This window comes from Sciurus vulgaris (genome assembly GCF_902686455.1).
Source record: "Sciurus vulgaris genome assembly, chromosome: 4".
Classification (NCBI taxonomy): domain Eukaryota; kingdom Metazoa; phylum Chordata; class Mammalia; order Rodentia; family Sciuridae; genus Sciurus; species Sciurus vulgaris.
Window position 1 is genome coordinate 35,384,716 of NC_136464.1, and position 20,709 is coordinate 35,405,424.

Below are 20,709 nucleotides of genomic sequence, written 5' to 3' on the forward strand. Positions count from 1 at the left end.
AAGAATTATCGGGATTGAGGAAGGCTTAGAGAAACAAACCAAAGGAATGAACAATCTATTCAATGAAATAATATCAGAAAATTTTCCAAATCTGAAGAATGAAATGAAAAATCAAATACAAGAGGCTTATAGGACACCAAATGTACAAAATTACAACAGACCCACACCAAGGCACATTATAATGAAAATACAAAATACATAATTTTAAAGGCTGCAACAGAAAAAAGTCAAATTACCTTCAGGGGAAACCAATACAGATATCAGCAGATTTCTCAACACAGGCCCTAAAAGCTAGAAGGGCCTGGAACAGCATTTTTCAAGCTCTGAAAGAAAATGAATGCCAACCAAGAATCTTATACCCAACAAAACCTACCTTCAGATTTGATGATAAAATAAAATCATTCCATGATAAACAAAAGCTAAAAGAATTTACACATAGAAAGCCGGGACTATAGAACATTCTAAGCAACATGTTCCATGAGGAAGAAATGAAAAACAATGATGTAAGTCAGCAAAGGGAGGAACTACCCTAAAGGAATAGCCAAATAAAGGAGATACCAAGTCAATTTAAAAACCAAAAATAAGCCAATATGACTGGGAATACAAATCATATCTCAATAATAACCTTGAATGTTAATGGCCTGAACTCATCAATCAAAAGACACAACTGGAAGATTGGATGAAAAATAAAGACCCAACAATATGCTTCCTTCAAGAAACTCATCTCATAGACAAAATGGATTAGCGGTTGCCTAGGATTAAATTATTTGCAGACAAACGGAGGATAACTAATAAAAAGTATGAGGTTTCTTTCCAGGGAGATGAAAAAAGCTTTGAGATCACGATGGTGGTTTCACAACTCTGAAAATACAAAAAATCAAACAAGTGTAGACCTTAAGTAGGTAAGTAAAATGATATGTGTATGTTCTCTCAGTAAAGTGTCAAAACCAAATTATGCTAATCTCTAAATAAAATAGACCAAGAAGACAAAGTTGTTTTTAAATGTAATTCTGCAAAAATAGTTACTTGAAATGAAAAAAAATCAAAGATTTTTTTTTCCTTTTTTGGCACTGGGGCTTGAACCTAGGGCTGCTGAACCACTAAGCTATATCCCCAGCCCTTTTTTATATTTTATTTAGAGACCAGGTTGGCTTTGAAATCACAATCCTCCTATCTCAACCTCCTGAGTTGCTGGGATTATAGGCATGCACCACACCTGGCTTAAACTAAAGCTCTCATACATGTCATACATGTCTTTGACCTGGGATTAATGAGAGCCTTTGTAAAGTTTAAGGAAACTCCTCTAAATGTGTGTAAATTATGGAGAACTGATGTTAAAGTTCATTCTTCTCGGAAAAGTGTTCATGCATTTAATCCAACTCTTAATAGAACTCAGAAAAGGAAAAGAATCATGGCTCTAGAATAAGAGAAGGCTAAGAATATTAGTAACTTGCTTTTTCTCCTTTTCATGTCTTCTCCATCATGCACTCCATTTAGAACACATGATTTGAGGGTCCAGCTCAAATTGCATAGAATTTGCTGTTGTTTCTACAGCATATTTGACTCCTTGAGATGTTGGCCTTATAACTGATTTATCATGTTATAATGGTTAATTTGAATTGTCAACTTGATTGGATTAAAAGATGCTGAAGATTAGGAGGCTTCTGGGTGTGTCAGTGAGGGTGTGTCAAGGAATGATAGGCATGTGGGATAGCTAACTGAAATGGAGACCCTCCCTAAGCATGGGCAGCACCATCCACTAGGTGGTGGCTTAGATGGAATAAAAGAAGAAACCGCAGCAAATGCATGCCTGAGTCTTCTTGAACAAGTTCTTGATGGTTGCTGTGACTGCCTAAAGACATTAGACCCCCAAACCTTCCCTTTCCAAAGTGGACTCTGCCAGTGATTCTCTGGGAGTTTCCAGAAACCTTCCATTTCTGATTGGGGTGGCACCCTTCCTTCCTCTTATTTTGAAGCTTCAGCCTCTTAGAGCTGGTTCCTCCAGCTCTCCAACCTGCAGATGGCCACTGTGGTCATGTAAGTCAATCTAATAAATCCCCTTTTTATAATCATACTTCTGTTGATACTTTTGTTGTTCCTCTAGAGAACCCTGACTAATACACATGTCTACACAGTGCTACAAAGTGGTTCAATAAAATAATGGTGAACTAAGAAGAAGGGATTTTCTTCTCTAGAGTTGGCTCTTTTCAGTGTGTTCTGGAGTCTACCTCTTGCTACTTCAGTAAGTACTTAATAATCATCAGTCTTCAAAATATTTATGTGACCCTTGTCATAGAGTTTCTCACTTACCCCTTATCATTATTTAAACTTACCACCCAAATCTTTACCCTCCTGAATTACATTTCTCAAATAGAATGTCTGGTCTTAATATTAAAATTTGCCAAACAAGCCCCCATACTTTGACTACATCCTTTTCTCTCTACTAAAATTACTCTCCATAGAACTCCTCTGACAAAGTCTAGTCAAATTAACATTCATCTTTTTCCAATTTTATGTGTTTGATTTCTTCTAAATGTTGCTTCTATATTGACTTCTAAGTCATAGCCTTACTGACTTTCTTCCTACATTTCTGAATATATGACCCTGATTTTATCAGACTCATCTCCACTTCCATGGCCCAGATGCTCATCAAGCTCAAAACTGAAGACATGAAAAATTTCCAACTACTCCTTGCATGGACTATCATCACATAGATCATTCTATAGGATTTGAAGAATTTCTTCTAACCATTATCTGAATTCTATTCTTTTTATGGCTCATAGTTCTTTCTGCTCAAATCAAAACTTTTCATAACACCCATGCTTATAAGTTACTTGAAAATACCAATCTCCATTCCTTTTCTCTCCAAATTCATGTTACTTATACTCAACTAAGGCTTTCTTCCCCACCTAATCTTTTTGCCATTACACACTTCCAAATCTCTGCATAGACCATTTGACCCACTGAAAGTCCCTACCCTATCCCTCATTGAATATGTGTCAAGATCTACTCAAACCTCAGAACATAAAGTCCGATTAGTTCAAGTATTTCCTTCTTGTTCTCCCATACACTGAGTATAAGTAATATTTTCAATCTGCATTTTATGGCTCCAATTTTGTTATAAAACAAAAGTTATAAAATTCTTTTATAAACTTTTCCTTTTCTCCTTAGAGCTACATTATGTATTTCCTCAGATAGATTATTAGTACCTATAGAAGAGGATCCATGAATTCTAGTTATTTAACAATTAAATTTTAATTATTCTATGATAATTCATGCAAATCTATAAGGACAACATGTGCTTAAAGTACTTGTTAAGAATGTCTTGCCTGGCCACTTAACTATCCCTAGTAACCAGAGAATTAAGCAATGAAACACAAAAGGCAGAAACAATCAGACAACTGAACTGTTGTCCACATTCTACCTCTTCCATTTTAATCAGGAAGTAGTCAATGAAGTCCCGAGGATTGTTCATATCCAGGGATTCTTGGTGTTCCTTTATTTTCTCAAAAAAATACTGTTTCATACCAGCAATATTCTTAAGAAATATTCTGTGACTCCCTGGGAAATAATCAATGAGAGCAGGAATAGTATTGCAGACCTAAAAGATAAAATATTCATTAAATGAGAACATGTAATAAAAATATATGAATCTTGTGCTTAGTCCATCTTAGAAACTGTAGCTTTAAAAAATTTTTTTTAAATGGTTTTCACCCAGAGGGGGAAATATTTACTGTACATCTATAATAATTTTCAAGTTTATAGAAAAAAATCGAGGGAAAGAACTTTTACCAGTGAATCAGAAATGATAGTCATTTCCTATATTCATACATATTTTTAGAGACAAAGATAAGTTTTCATAAATTCTCCCCTTTTTCAAACAAAATTTTCCCTACAATTTGGAAATATAAATTGGCATGAATTACCACAATTTATATTTTGTATATGAGGACAGATGTTATGGGAGCATAAGGGCATTTTTTTTTAACCTGAGAAAGAGCACGATGCTGTTCTCTGCTGTTGCTAGCATAAAGTAGCCTCAGAAATAGAACATTATCTATAGAACAGGGAGGATTTTGAAAATACCATGAAATACAATTGTGTACAAGAGTCATTAGGAAATTTCTGAACATCTCACAATAGGCTTTTATGAAGAATACAGAACATGCCAGCTCAGCGTAGGGTAAAACTGTGCTTGTTCAAGTGTTGTACACAGTAAAATCCAATTATTATATTAGCTCTAATACCTTGTCAGCTAAACTCCTAACTGAAGCATCAAACTTTCCTTCTTCATTCAGAGTTTCCTCAATATTTGTGCAAGCATCAATTCTTCCTCTTTAATATCCTAAACAAAGATATTTCTGCAAATGCCAATAAAATTATGGTACTTGCAGGCAAATGGATGAGGTTGGAGAATATATGCTAAGTGAGATAAGCCAATCCCAAAAAAATCAAAGGATGAATGAATGATCTCTCTGATAAGTGAATGATGATACATAATGGGGGGTGGGAGAGAGGCAATAATGGAGGAAGGATGGATTGTATAGAGGAAAGAGGGGTGGGAGGGGTGAGGGAAGGAAAAATAACAGATTGAGACAAACATCATTTCCCTATGTACATGTACAATTACACAAATGGTATGACTCCATGTACAATCAGAGAAATAAGTTTTACCCCATTTGTGTATAATCAATTGAAATAAATTATTTTTTTAAAAAAAGAAAGGAATGAAAGGAAAACTAAAAAAAAAAAAATATTTCTGTCAAGTGACAAAATTTCTAAGTGGTGATTGAAGGGCGGCCCCTGTGAATGACAAGTCCTCCACAGGGGCCTGGATGTCCTCTGAGTGTCATGGCCTTTCTTTGTTCAGTCACCAAAATATTTTAGGAAAATTTGGCTTTGGTGGTTACCTGCCGCAGAGCCAATGCACTTTTATATCACCTCTATTTCTGGGCATTCATATTCCTATGCATAAAATAAAGGGCTCAAACATCTCTTCCTGACACTCCATGACATCAAGCTCTGGACTGGACTGTGGTGTACAGACTGATTTCATTGCTTGAACCATTAGAAATTGTGACTTTTCTGAGAAAAGACCATAAGTTTTTTTCTCAAGAAAAAGAAATTTTGGTCTAACCTGGATCCATGGTGAGCTCAGAATCTTGAGGTTTTCATTTAATTTTTCCATAAAGCTTAGAAAATGCTGATCGTTATAATCAAAACGATTATGGAAGATAATGGAGCTAATCACATTGCAGGGAGAACAACCCAGGATAAGGGTAGGATCACAGGGTAAGGCTAAAGAATTGGAAACATTAAAAAATTAACATTAAAATATACTTATGTAACTATATGCCTTTGAGATAACAGGAAAAGGAAATTTTAGAAACTTTAAGCAATATCTATCTTAAATCCCCTTATCAGGAATATATTCAGCATGCTAAACCAGCATATTTCTTGAAACTTAGACCTGAGTTAATTATTACCTTCTAGTTAGTTCAACATGGTTTTTCTAATACTCCACTCAAATCACTACCAATCTAGTGACATACTAACCCAAATACTAAGACATACTAACCCAAATTATCACTTATTTTGGAAAACATTTTAAAAGATCACTTTCGTAAACACCTGCTAATTCAAGATTGGCGAAGAATCATATTTGGTATCAAGTCCTGTAGGTAGTTAAGAATGATATAGAAAGAAAAATTAGTTAGGGACATCCATTAAAAAAACAATATATATATATATATATATATATATATATATTATGAGCTTTTGAAAGATTCATGTGTAAAAGCAGCAGAGTGGAAGACTAAACAGAGAGCAACTATGGATGAATTTGTTTAACAATGGAACAAATGAATAAAAGTGGAAAGCAACCATGTTTTATAAGGAAAACATACATATCCAATGACATATGTTTGTCAAAATAAAACTGAGAAAAAATTTTTTTTATTTTAAACTAAATCTGAGGTAACCAAAACAAAATGCTAAATTGATAAATAGAATATCTTTATTTCTTCATTTCAGAGTGAGAAGGGGATATAAAATTACCCGCCTTGGGAAGTAGTGTCCATCACCTCCTATAGCCTTAAATTTAATCTACTTGACAATCTACCCTCTTTTGAACTTCTGGGATAGTTTTATGAAGCCTGTATTCACCAATAGAATAATACATCTTGATAAATTCAAATGTTGACAATCACTATGTTCAATCCTATCGTTTTAAATGTAAAGAAATTAAAATCATCATACAAATTTTTTTTTCATTTTCATAGATGTTATGCTTAGACCGTCAATAGTGCTCCAAAAGCTAATGCATGAGATAATTCAGGAATGTCAGGGGTAAAATGGTTTTATTGTGAGAGTTGTAACAGAAGCAGTGAATTAATTCATTGATCTGGATTAGCTGAGTGTTAATTGGGCAGGTGAAATGTGAGTAGAGAACCTGGGTCACTGGGAGTGGGCCTTTGGATTTATATTTTGTTCATGGTGAGTGGAGCTCTGTCTGCTTTCTTGTTGCCATGTCCTAAGATGCTTCTCTCTACCATGCCCTTCTACCATGATCCTCTGCCTCATCTTGGGCCCAGAACCATGAAGTCAGCTGACCATGGACTGAACCTGTGAAACTGTGAGCCAAAGTAAACTTTTCCTGCTCTAAATTGTTTATATAGTGTTTTTTCATCACTTTGAAACTGTGGAGATATATAAAAAATGAAATTACAATGAGATGAGCAATAAACTTCAGTTTTAAAAATACATCCAGGCGTTTCAAGATGGCGGCCTAGAGGGTGGCTGCATTTCATGTTGCTCCAGGACTCAGGATTCAAAAGAGGAGATATTGAGAGACTTGGGACCAACTCAAAGCAGCCGGATGAGTCTCTCCCATTGGGGAGACATCCCGGATGGGACAGTAGTCCCAGAACGCAGGGAACTTTGTGAAGTAGAGCTACCGGCGAGACACCCCTCACCCACTGGAGCAGTGAACTTGGACAACTGGGAGCATCGGAGAGGAGGCTGCTCAACACAGCGCTGGGACTCGGAGCAACCACTGGGGCTCCGGTGCCTGCCCAGGGGAAGAACGGCCAGGAGAGCTGTGTGGACTCAGAACACCGGGGCCTGCCCTGAGGAGGAGGAGGAGGAGGAGGAGGAGGAGGAGGAGCGTGGCCGCTTGGATTCGGAGTGACTGCACCAGAGCTACAGGCAGTTGTCAGAGGAGGAGCTGCGTGGCGAGCTGTTTGGACTTAGAGCCACCATTTCTGAACACCAGGGCCTGCCCTGAGGACGAGGAGGAGGAGGAGCACAGCCACTTGGATTCGGAGTGGCTATACCAGAGCTACAGGCGGTTGCCAGAGGAGGAGCTGCGTGGGAGCTGTTTGGACTCAGACCACTTCTGAACACCGGGGCCTACCCGGAGGAGTAGGAGGAGGAACAGGAGGAGCGCGGCGGGTCGTTTGGACTCGCAGTGACTGCATTACAGCTCCAGGCGGCTGCTCAGAGGAGGAGGTGATTGAAGAGTTGTTTGGACTTAAAGTGACAGCTCCTGAACACAGGGGGACTGCCTGGAGGAGAAGCGCAGTGGGTCGCTTGGTCTCGAGTGTCCGCACCAGAGCTCCGGGAGGTTGCCCAGAGGATGCGTGCAGTGGGTCACGTGGATTCACAGCCACTCAGAGCGACCGCTCCTGAACACCCGGGGGGTTACCTGGAGGAGGAGGAGGAATGGGGAGGGTCACTTCGACTCGGAGTGATTGATTGCCCAGGGCTAAGGGTGGTTGGTGGGAGGAGGAGGCACGCAGTGAGTTTCTCGCACTCCTAGTGATCGCACCAGAATACTGGGCGGCTGTCTGGAGGAAGAGGTGTGTGGCGGGTCTCTGGGACTCAGAGCAATTGTACGGGGCCCCAGGTGGCGGCTCAGAGGAGGGGCTGCATAGCCAGGCGATTAGGTGCAGAGCAGGGTCCCAGGATCTAGGAGGCTTCTTGGTGGAAGAGCTGCACAGAGACTCGCTTAGGGGCAGAGCGAAGGTTCCAGGGCTGTGGGCAGATTCTCTGAGGAGGGGCAGCCTAAGGAGATTCATCTGCGAAGGGTGAGGCTCCCAGGCCCAGGAGGTAGGGCTGGGCCCCTGGGAACTTTGCAAAGGAAGGCAGTCCAGCCCAGGCGGTAGCTGTAAATCGAGGGGAACCTCTAGGAGGGAACTGACCAGCGAGACCTCCCCACTGGGTGAGTCTTCCCTGCCGGGTGAGGTTTCCCCACAAGGACGGTAAAACCAGAGACACAGGCCCAAACAGGCCTTGCCTCAGCCCACAGTCTAGTTCCCCTTTGGATGACCATTGGTCAACAAGTGGAGGCACCTCTGCCCACTAGCAGGGAATATACCCCACCTGAAGGCCACCACACCTAGAAAGGCAGCTTCCTTGTGGAGCACCGCATTATCAACTTCCTCCAAGACTTCAGCCTACTGAAGGCTAAGAGGGGATATATAGAGAAATCTTCAGGGACATAGTAAGTCAATAGAGGAAATCTGCAATATCTCAGCGGTCCACTGATACCTGAACAATATGAGAAAACAAGGAAAGAAAATGCTGCAAACAAATCTAGATGTTACATCAATAAAACCCAATGACAACATGGCAGAAGAAATGACAGAAAAGGAGTTCATAATGTACATAATTAAAATGATCAGGGAAGCAAACAATGAGATGAAAGAGCAAATGCACACACTGAATGATGAGATGAAAGACCAAATGCAGGCATTGAAGGATCCCACCAATGGACAGTTAAAAGAGCAAATACAGGAAGCAAAAGATCATTTCAATAAGAGTTAGAGATATTGAAAAAAAAAACAAACAGAAATCCTTGACATGAAGGAAACAATAAACCAAATTAAGAACTCCATAGAAAGCATATCCAAGAGTATAGAACACCTAGAAGACAGAACCTCAGATGTTGAAGACAAAATATTTAACCTTGAAAACAAAGTTGAACAAACAGAGAAGATGGTAAGAAATCATGAACAGAATCTACAAGAACTATGGGATATCATGAAAAGGCCAAATTTAAGAATTATTGGGATTGAGGAAGGCCTAGAAAAACAAACCAAAGGAATGAACAATCTATTCAATGAAATAATATCAGAAAATTTCCCAAATCTGAAGAATGAAATGGAAAATCAAGTTCAAGAGGCTTATAGGACTCCAAATACACAAAATTACAACAGACTCACACCAAGGCACATTATAATGAAAATGCCTAACATACAAAATAAAGACAGAATTTTAAAAGCTGTGAGAGAAAAGAACCAAATTACATTCAGGGGGAAACCAATACGGATATCAGCAGATTTTTCAATCCAGACACTAAAAGCTAGAAGGGCCTGAAACAACATTTTTCAAGCCCTGAAAGAAAATGGATGCCAACCAAGAATCTTATACCCACCAAAACTTACCTTCAAATTTCACGATGAAATAAAATCCTTCCATGGTAAACAAAAGCTAAAAGAATTTACAAAAAGAAAGCCAGCATTACAGAACATTCTCAGCAAAATATTCCATGAGGAAGAGATGAAAAACAAAGAAGCAAATCAGCAAAGAGGAATTATCCTAAAGGAATTGTCAAATAAAGGAGGTACCAAGTTGGGTCAAACAAATAAATAAATAAAATTTAAAAAATGAACCAAACGACTGGGAAACCAAATCATATCTCAATAATAACCCTGAATGTTAATGGCCTGAATTCATCAATCAAAAGACATAGACTGGCAGATTGGATTAAAAAGAAAGATCCAACAATATGTTGCCTGCAAGAGACTCACCTCATAGAAAAAGATACCCATAGACTAAAGGTGAAAGGACGGGGAAAAACATACCATGCACATGGACTCAGCAAAAAAGCTGGAGTATCCATCCTCATTTCAGAGAAGGTCATTTCATACTGCTTAAGGGAAGCATAAATCAGCAGGATATAGCAATCATAAACATCTATGCCCCAAACAGTGGCTCATCCATGTATGTCAAACAAATCCTTCTCAATTTCAGAAACCAAATAGACCATAACACAATAACACTAGGTGATTTTAACATGCCTCTCTCACCACTGGACAGATCTTCCAGACAAAAATTGAACAAAGAAACCATAGATCTCAATTACACAATCAATAATTTAGACTCAACGGACATTTATAGAATATACCATCCAACCAAGAGTGAATACACTTTCTTCTCAGCAGCACATGGATCCTTCTCTAAAATAGACCCTATATTATGCCACAAAGCTAATGTTAGCAAATAAAGGAAGATAGAGACACTAGCATGTATTCTATCAGATCATAATGGATTGAAGTTGGAAATAAATGAAAGAATAAAACACAGAAACTATTCCAACATCTGGAGATTAAACAATATGCTATTACATGATGAATGGATAACAGAAGATATTAGGAAGGAAATTAAAAAATTCTTAGAGGTAAATGAGAACAAAGAAACATCATATCAAAATCTCTGGGACACTATGAAAGCAGTACTTAGAGGGAAATTTATTTCATGGAGCACATTTAATAAAAGAAGTAAAACTCAACAAATAAACGACCTAACACTACAGCTCAAAGCCCTAGAAAAAGAAGAACAGACCAGCACCAAAAGTAGTAGAAGACAGGAAGTAGTTAAACTCAGAGCTGAAATCAATGAAATTGAAACAAAAGAAACAATACAAAAAATTGACAAAATAAATAGTTGGTTCTTCGAAAAAATAAACAAAATTGATAAACCTTTAGCCACACTAACAAAGAGAAGACGAGAGAAAACCCAAATCACTAAAATTCGGAATGAACAAGGAAATATCACAACAGACAGGATTGAAATACAAAACATAATTAGAAGCTATTGTGAAAATCTATACTCCAACAAAATAGAAAATTTCGAAGACATCAACAGGTTTCTAGAGACATATGAATTGCCTAAACTGAACGAGGAGGACATAAACAATTTAAATAGACCAATTTCAAGTACTGAAATAGAAGAAGTCATCAAAAGCCTACCAACAAAGAAAAGTCCGGGACCAGATGGGTTCTCAGCCAAGTTCTACAAAACCTTTAAAGAAGAGCTCATTCCAATACTTCTCAAAGTATTCCATAAAATAGAAGAGGAAGGAACCCTCCCAAACTCATTCTATGAAGCCAATATCACACTGATACCTAAACCAGACAGAGACTCATCAAGGAAAGAAAATTTCAGACCAATATCCTTAATGAACATCGACGCAAAAATTCTCAACAAAATTTTAGCAAATTGCATACAAAAACATATTAAAAAGATAGTGCACCACGATCAAGTGGGTTTCATCCCAGGGATGCAAGGTTGGTTCAACATCAGGAAATCAATAAATGTAATTCACCATATTAATAGACTTAAAGTCAAGAATCACATGATTATTTCAATAGATGCAGAGAAAGCATTTGATAAAATACAGCACCCCTTCATGCTCGAAACACTAGAAAAAATAGGGATAGTGGGAACATTCCTTAACATTGTAAAGGCCATTTATGCTAAGCCCATGGCTAATATCATTCTAAATGGTGAAAAACTAAAAGCATTCCCCCTAAAAACTGGAACAAGGCAGGGATGCCCTCTTTCACCACTTCTATTCAACATCGTTCTTGAGACTCTGGCCAGAGCAATTAGACAAACCAAAGAAATTAAAGGGATACGAATTGGAAAAGAAGAACTCAAACTATCCCTGTTCGCTGATGACATGATTATATATTTAGAGGAACCTGGAAATTCCACCAGAAAACTCTTAGAACTCATAAGTGAATTCAGTAAAGTAGCAGGTTACAAGATCAATGCCCATAAATCCAACGCATTTTTATACATAAGTGATGAATCTTCAGAAAGAGAAATTAGGAAAACTACCCCATTCACGATAACCTCAAAAAAAAAAAAAAAATATTTGGGAATCAATCTCACAAAAGAGGTGAAAGACCTCTACAATGAGAACTAAACAACACTAAAGAAAGAAATTAAAGAACACCTTAGAAGATGGAAAGATCTTCCATGTTCTTGGATAGGAAGAATTAATATTGTCAAAATGGCCATACTACCTAAAGTGCTATACAAATTCAATGCAATTCCAATTAAAATCCCAAAGACGTACCCTACAGAAATAGAGCAAGCAATTATGAAATTCACCTGGAAGAATAAGAAACCCAGAATAGCTAAAGCAATCCTTAGCAGGAAGAGTGAAACAGGGGGTATTGCAATACACAAGAAACCCCAAACCAACACCACCACCACTACCACAAAAAGAAAAGCAAGTAACAAATATTGGAAAGGTATGCACAAAAAGGACCCCTTATATGTATTGAAGGTATCCATCTAGTACATTAAGACAGTCTTTATGGAGAAGAGTAAAGAGTTTCCTAAGGAAAAAAAAAAAGAATTAATCTGTCATATGATTCAGGTGTCCCACTTCTGGTACACAGGTGAAGGAAATGGCATAAACACACCAAATAGATTTCTGCATGCTCCTGTTTTATTGTGAAATGACTCATAATAGCTAAAATATGTTATTAATATAGATACTTATCAACAAATGAGAAGATAAAGAAGACGTGCTATATATTCATGATATGGTTTAGATATTACGTGTCCCCCAAAAGCTCATGTGTGAGACAATGCAAGACATTTTAGAGATGAAATAGGTGAGTTATAAAAGCTTTAACCTAATTGGTACACTAATTCCCTGTTAGGGCTTAACTTGGTGGTAATGAGGGAAATATAGAAGGGCTTAGGCAGCCAGGGAAAGATGGTGAGTGAGGAGGTTGGGGGCAGGGCCAGAACAAAGGAGCATGGAAGGGTCTTCTGATGAGATCAGCTTCTTGGTTGACAAACGTGCTCATGGACACAAGCAGGGAATTCAGTCAGACAGACGCTTCCATACTCATGATCCTAAGCAGTGGATCCAATAGAAAAACTAAAACAGATGCATGGACCGAGGGGACACAAATCAATAATAGTGAGGAGTACATGGACGGGGGTTGGAGATGAAAAAGGAGGAAATTCCAGAGACCATAAAAAGAACAGGTCAAAACTCCCCCACTGGATTCCCCATTCTGGGGCCCCTTCTCTTCAGAGAAGTCTATCTCTGTGTCTCTGTCTCTTTTCAATAAACTTATTCTCTATCTTTTTTCAGTAAATCTACTTCTTGCTTGCAATCTCTGTGTCCTGTTCTTCAATTCTTTGCTGAATGGAGACAATGAATCCAGCACCCTTAGATGGTAACAATAACTCTAGTCTGGCAAGGTGTGCCTGGAGGAGGCAGGTCTCTGGGGGCATGCCTTTGGGTTTTATATTTTGTCCTTGTTGATTTAGGTGCCCCAGTCCTTCTCTCTCTCTCCCTCTCCTTATCCCTCTCCCTCTCTCTCTCCTTCCTGGTGCCATGACCCAGGATGCTTTCCTCCACACACACTTCCATCATGATGTTCTCCCTCACCACAGGGTCTAAGGAATGGAACTGGCCATCTATGAACTGAGACCTCTGAAACCATGAGCCCCAAAATAATTTTTTCCTCCTTAAAATTGTTCTTGTCATGGCTTTTGGTCACAGTGGTATAAAAGCTGACTAAATACAAAACGAAATCATATTAGGCCATAAAGAAGAACTAAATTCTTTCATTGGCAGCTAAGTGGACAGAATTGGAGGACATTATGGTAAGTGAAAGAAGACAGACACGGAAAGACAAGTATTCACTGGCCTCTGATTTGTGGACGTTAAAAAGAAAATCAATCTGAAGGTAAAATAATAATTACTAGAGATGGGGAAGAGTATGTGGTGATGGTGAGGAGAGTAGATGAAGAAAGGATGGATTTGATCAGTGTATGCTGTATGCACGTGTGGGAGAATCACACTCACTGCCATTAATATGTGCAAAAGCTACATGTTAATAATAAAATAATATTTAAAAATTAATAAACCTAAAAAGGATGTAAATAAAGAATACAGCATTGGATAATAGCAAACCCGTAGAGTGACCGACACCTCTGTCAGACTCCTTTAATTCTTATAGGGTTCTAAGCTTTCAGAAAAAGGTATTTTAGCTAAGGAATTGGAGGGCAATTTGAGAAGCTTTGGAATTTCTTTATGTCATTCACTGGCAAAGTCTAATTTTTAGTCTTTTCGTTTATTATGTTTGGAAGAGAAATTTAAAAACAGCACTCTGGATCCAACCTGAAAATCAGAAACAATGTGAAAAACATGTTATAGATCAGTAGAAAGGACAGAGAGAGGTAAAATAATTGCCGCAATCATGATTAATGAGACTTTCCAGGAGATAGGTAAATCAATAAGAAACCATATATTAGGGTAATTACTGGTGGACATTGTAGACACCAGCCTTGGAAGAAACCCTGAGAGATGTCAGTCAATAAGGTCTGAACAAACACAGTCCAATTAATCATACCTCACTTGCTTCAGCTCCACAGGGTCTACGTTTGATGTTTCCACTGTGTCCAATGGACAGTGGTAAAGGCTGTGGAATGGGAAACTCACAAATGTGCCCTGGGGAAACCCTGCTCTTTAACTCTTTAAGAAAATGAATCTCTAAACCTTTCGTCTTCATGATGCAATGATTGTAAAACAGAAACACAGCTGGTCAGATTAGGATTATGTGACCTTTACACCCACCATGCAGCCCACTCATGCCTATGCACAGGCAGCACAGATCCACAGACTGGCTCTCTGCTTCAAATCATCCTTCCTGCACAGGAGAGCTGACAGAAAAGAACAACAAAATGTCCCTGCGTGGAATGTATCCATGGGCCTTACTGGAGAGGAGATCAGTCTGGTAAAGGCAGTGATAATCAATCACCCACACTTGGTTTTCCTCAACTCCTCCACAAGGCAGCGGGCTTCCTCTTGAACAAGGTCCTCAATGCTCCTCTTCCCCATCCCAAAACTCCTCAGAGTCATGAGGGAGAAGCGCCTTATTTCTTTCCATCTGTTTCCATTACTTAAAATGATTCCTAAGAGAGGGGGAGCAGAAACAAAGAGTGAGATCGAGATCCCAGGCAAGGCAGAGGAAGCTGACATGTTTCAGCCACAAATTTAGCCTTAGGAGAACTTCAGGTCTTTTTTTTTTTTTTTCCTGTTCCTCATGATCATTGCCCTCTACCTGATGCACATGCACCCTTCCCAAGTCCTGTATTTGTTCTGTCAACCAGTGGGAAACTGCCTCTTCCAGAAAACTCTTCTCCATGATCAACTAGGGCTTCCTTCACAGCTTCATATCCATGCAACACCACAGAAGGCTTCATACCCAAATAGAGAGTGAACACAGGGCCCTAGACTTTTGACAACTGGAAATGGGAAAGAAAATGCAAATATTAGCTAAAGAAATGACCTACATATTTTGAATGATTCAGACTGCTATTCAGATTATTATTGTATTTGTTATATTTTATTCTGCATATGACCCTTCAAATATTTCTAAATTTTGTTCACAGATGATAATTATGTTTGTCACTTATGGATGGTCTATGATGTGTCACGCCTGGCTCAGGCAACTGACATCTATGCTGTAATTAATCCTTACATCAATTCATTTAGAGGACTCATTTGTCCAGTTTTACATGTAAAGTAAATCAAGTTAGAGAATTACAAACTCATTTTCAATGTACTATGGCTAATAAATTTGAACCTTTATTTTGTCTGAAGTTTGAACAATTTGTCAGCTCCCAGTGCCACCAACCCTTGCACCATTATCCAACTGATTTCTTCAGGGTCACCAGCAAGGTTCATACCACAGAAATTCTGATAAAGTAAGCCAGTGATGAAGTAAGTCTATATTTTTAAGTGAACCTAGATTATCTTAACACTGATTGTAGTTGAGACCACAGATATCACTAGCACACAAGAGAATGAGCACCAAGGAGCAGTGCCAGGCCATGCAGCATCTCCTGGAAGAAGAATTTCTTTCATCCCACAGCATTCATGGTGCACAGACAGCAGCACTGTGCAGAATCCACAAGGATCCTGTTGTCCCTCAGTGTACCCTGAATGTTTAATTCTTTCCTTCTCTTATAGATTCCCAATCTATAATTTTCTTTTTTAATAAACAATTTTAAGTTTTAAAAATATTTGAGGATTTTTGAAAAATAAAATGTATGTATTTAGAATATAAAATATGATTTCTTGATTTATGTATGCATTGCAAAATAATTACCACACCCAAACTAATTAACACATACAACACCTCAGTGTTATCATTATCTGTGTGTGAGTGTGGTGAGAACACATTAGCAAATTTTTGGTTGTAAGATACATAATTATTTACTGTAGTCAGCATGCTGTGCCTTAGGTCCACGTACTTACTCACCTTGTAACTGAATGTTTGTACCCTTTGATCAATATCTCAGCTTTCCGTCCACATCCCAGCCCCTAATTCCCACCATTCTGATCTCCATTATTATGCATTCATATTTTTTGTTTTTTGTTAATTTTTTTTTTGGTAAGGTTCCACATATAAGTGAGATTATGTAGTAAAGGTCTTTCAGTCTTTTTCCCTCATCATAAAGTGTTCCAGGTTCATTTCATGTTGTAATTAGTAGGATGTTCTTACTTTTTAAGACTGAATAAGATTCTATTTTATATATAAACCACATTTGGTTTACCCATTCAGCCATCAATGAAATACTTAGATTGGTGTCATTTCTTAACTATTGCAAATAATGGTGCAATTAATATGGAGTGCAGATAACTTTTTTCTTTTTTTTATTAGTTCCTTCTAGATATACATAACATTGGAATTTGTTTTGACATAATTATACAAGCACTGAATATGGTTTGCTCTAATTTGTTCCCCAATACTACCCTTTTCCCTTCGTTTCTTTCTTCCCCTGTTCCTTTCCCTTCATTTATAAATAAATCTTCTATTTATTTATAGATTTTTTTTTTAATTAGTGCCTTCTGGATATACATGAAGGGGAGATTCACTGTAGTATATTCTTAAATGTACTTAGGAAAGTTAAGTAAGAAACATTCAACCATTTTCCCTTTTCCAATCCCTGCTCCCTTCTCCTTAATCTCCTTCCTCTGTCCCACTGATCTCTTTCCTATTTTCATGGACTCTACCCTTTTCTTCTTTTCCCCTTATTTTGTACTAGCTCCTGCACATCAGAGAAAACATCTGACTTTTGACTTTCTGTTTGTGGCTTACTTCACTTCGCACCAGTTTCTCCAGTTCCATTAATTTATTGGCAAATATCATAATTTTATTCTTCTTTATGACTAATACTTTATTGTGTATATATACCACTTTGATTTAATCATTCAGCTGGTGACAGGCACATAGCTTGACTATTGTGAATTGTGCTACTATAAACATTGAAGTGGCTGCATCTTTACAGTATGCTGATTTGATCATTCGGCTATATACTGAAGAGTGAAATAACCAATTCATATGCTCTTTCCATTTCAAGTATTTTGAGGAATCTCCATTCTGCTTTCCAGAGTGGTTGCACTAAAATTTTTGGCCTCACAAAGATATGGGTCTACCTTTTCCCCAGATTCTCACCAAAATATATTTTCATTCATATTCTTGATAATGACCATTCTGACCAGAGTGAGATGAAATCTCAATGTAGCTTTGCTTCACATTTTCCTTATTGCTAAAGATGTTGAACATTGTTTTCATATATTTGTTATCCATTTATTTTATTCTTTTGAGAATTGTCTGTTTAGTCCTTTAGCCCATTTATTAGTGGCAGTATTTTTTTTGGCATTATGTTTTTCGAGTTCTTTTATATTCCGGGTGTTAATGCCTATCTGAGGAGTAGGTATCAAAAGTCTTCTCCCATTCTGTATACTCTTTCTTCATGCTCTTACACATTCCTTTCACTATGCAGAGAATTTTTAATGTGATGCTGTCCCACTTACCTATTCTGGCTTTGTTTGTTGCATTCCAGTCTTATTAACATAGTTGATGACTCTGCCAACACGTTGGAATGTGAGGCCTGTATTTTCTTTTATCTAGTTCAGATTTTCTGGTTTAGTACCTAGGCATTTGATCCACTTTATTTTATTTTTTATGCCAGGTGATGGATATCAGTCATGTTTCGTTCTTCTACATATTGATATCCAGTTATCCCAGCTCCACTTGTTTAAAAGGCTACATTTTCTCCAACATACGTGTTTGCGATTTTTGTCAAGTGTCACATGACTGTATCTTTGTGGGTTTGCCTCTGAGTTTTCTATTCTGTCCCACTGGTCTTCATGTCTGTTTTGGTGCTAATACTATGCTGTATTTGTAATTCTACAGTAAAAGTTTGGGTCTGGCACTGTGATGCCTGCAGCGTTCCTCATCTTGCTCAGGATTGCTTTGGAAATTCTTGGTATGTTAGTCTTCCAAATGAATTTTAGAACTGTTTTTTTCTAGTTTTGTGGAGAATTCCATGTATGTTTTGATGGGATTTGCGTTGAATTTGTGCAATACTTTTGGTAGTCTATTTTGACAGTATTAATTTTGACTGTCCATTAACATGGGAGCTCTTTCCAACTTCTAAGATCTTCAATTCCTTCCTTCAGTGTCCTATACTTTTCATTATAGAGGGCCCTCACCTACTTCATTACATTAATTGCCAAGTATTTTTTAGATTTTTGTGAATGGGATAGTTTTTCTAATTTCTTTTTCAACAGATTTCTTATTGGAATATAGGGAAAGGATTGATTATTTTATGTTGATCTTGTATCCTGCTAATTTACTAAATTTGTTCATCAGTTTTAAAAGTCTTCTTGTAAGTTGTTTGGGTTTTCTGATTGTAAGATATGTCATCCACAAACAATGATAATTTAACTTCTCCATTCCTATAAATTATTCCTTAAATTTTATTTTTTGTCTGATTGCTCTAGCTAGAATTTCTAAGATTATTTTGAATCAGAGTGGTGAGAATGGTCATCTTCTCTTGTTCCTCTTTTCAGAGAAAATGTATTTAGGTTTACTCCATTCATTCAGATGTAGGCTTTGGGTTTGTCATAAATAACCTTTAGAGTGTTGAGGTAAATAGTGTAAAATTTCTCAAGTGTTTTAAACATTAATGGATACTGGACTTTGTCAAATGCTTTCTCTGCATCTATTGAAATAATCATGTAATTCTTGTCCTTAACTATTTACGTGTTGAATTGCATTTATTGATTTGAGTATGTTGAAACAAGCTGGCATCCCTGGAATGACATCCACTTGATTATGGTGCACTATCTTTCCAAAGTGCTTTTTTTTAATTGAAAAAAAAAATTGTAGTTGTAGATGAACAACATGCCTTTTTCATTTTATTTAATTTTTTTAATGCTGTGATAAGGATTGAACCCAGTGCCACATGCTAGGCAAGCACTCTGCTACTGAGTCACAGTCCCTACCCTTTAAAATGATTTTGAATGTGGTTTGTCAACATTTCACTAAGAATTTTTGAATTTCTGTTCATCAGGGATATTGGCCTGAAGTTTTATTTCTTTGATGTGTCTTTTTCTGGTTTTGGTTCACAGTAATTCTGGCATTATAGATTGAATTGGCAGTTTTCTCTTGTTTTCCTTAGGTCTTTGACCCACTTTTAGTTTAGTTTTATGCAGGGTGACAGATAGGGGTCATGTTTTATTCTTCTACATGTGGATATCCAGTTATCCCAGCACCATTTGTTTAAAAGGCTATCTTTACTCCAACTTTGAGATAATAATTTAAGAAAGATTGGTATTTAGCTCTTCTTTAGTATGGAAGTACTCAGCTGAGAATCCCTCTGGTCCCAGGCTTTCCCTTTTTTTGGAAAACTTGATAACTCAATTTCTTTACCTGGATTGAACTGTTCTAATTAGCTATAGTCTCATGATTCAACTTGGGTAGGTCATATGTCTCTAGAAATTTGTCAATAACTTCAAGATTTTTCTGGCTATTTGGAGTATAAATTTTCAAAATAGGTTCTAAAAATTCTCTGGATTTCAATAGTGTCTGTGGTGATATCTCCTTTTTAATTTCTAATTTTGTTAGTTTGGATAGTCTCTCTTTTTATGGGTTAGTCCGGCTAAGGGTGTATCAATTTTGTTTATCCTTTCCAACAACAAACTCTTCGTTTCATTAATTCTTATATTTTTTATTCTCAAATTCATTCATTGAATCCAGCTCTGATTTTAAATACTTTCTGTCTTCTACTGTGTGGGGGTGTCTTCTTCTTCCAGGACCCTGAGGTATAAAGTTAGATTATTTATTAGATATATTTTTTTATTTAATGTTGGATCTCAGTGCTATGAGCTTTCCTCTTAGAACATCTTTCATCCTGTCCCAGAGATTTTAACATATTGTATCCCTATTCTCATTTGTTTCTGAGAATTTTTATTTCTCCCTGATTTCTTCTGCTATCCTTCCCACTGTGATTACATTTGTGTGCTGTTGCACCCAGCAAGATTTCTGTTTTTCATCTTGTAATCAATTTCTAATTTCATCCTATTTGATCTGATAGGATACAAGGAATTATCTCTAGTTTTTGAACTTACTAAGATTTGCTTTGTGCCCAAAAATATGATCTATTATAGAGAAAGTTACATGTGCCACTGAGAAGAAAGTGAATTCATTTTTGATGAGTGAAATATCATATATATATATATATACACACATATATATGCACACATATATATCTATTAGGTCTATTTGATTAATAGTATTTTTATGAAGAATC

General features: G+C 37.3%; 1 pseudogene across 1 annotated transcript in view; it reads right to left on the reverse strand.

Annotated features, from left to right (window-relative positions):
• Window positions 1–20,709, reverse strand: part of LOC306660041 (cytochrome P450 2C9-like) — a 52,572-nt pseudogene that overhangs the window by 24,245 nt on the left and 7,618 nt on the right. Inside the window, exons 2-5 of the transcript XR_013766625.1 lie at window positions 15,165–15,348; window positions 14,866–15,015; window positions 5,138–5,298; window positions 3,425–3,601 (exon numbers count right to left, since the gene is read on the reverse strand). The product of XR_013766625.1 is annotated as a cytochrome P450 2C9-like (transcript). The remainder of the gene's footprint in view (window positions 1–3,424; window positions 3,602–5,137; window positions 5,299–14,865; window positions 15,016–15,164; window positions 15,349–20,709) is intronic.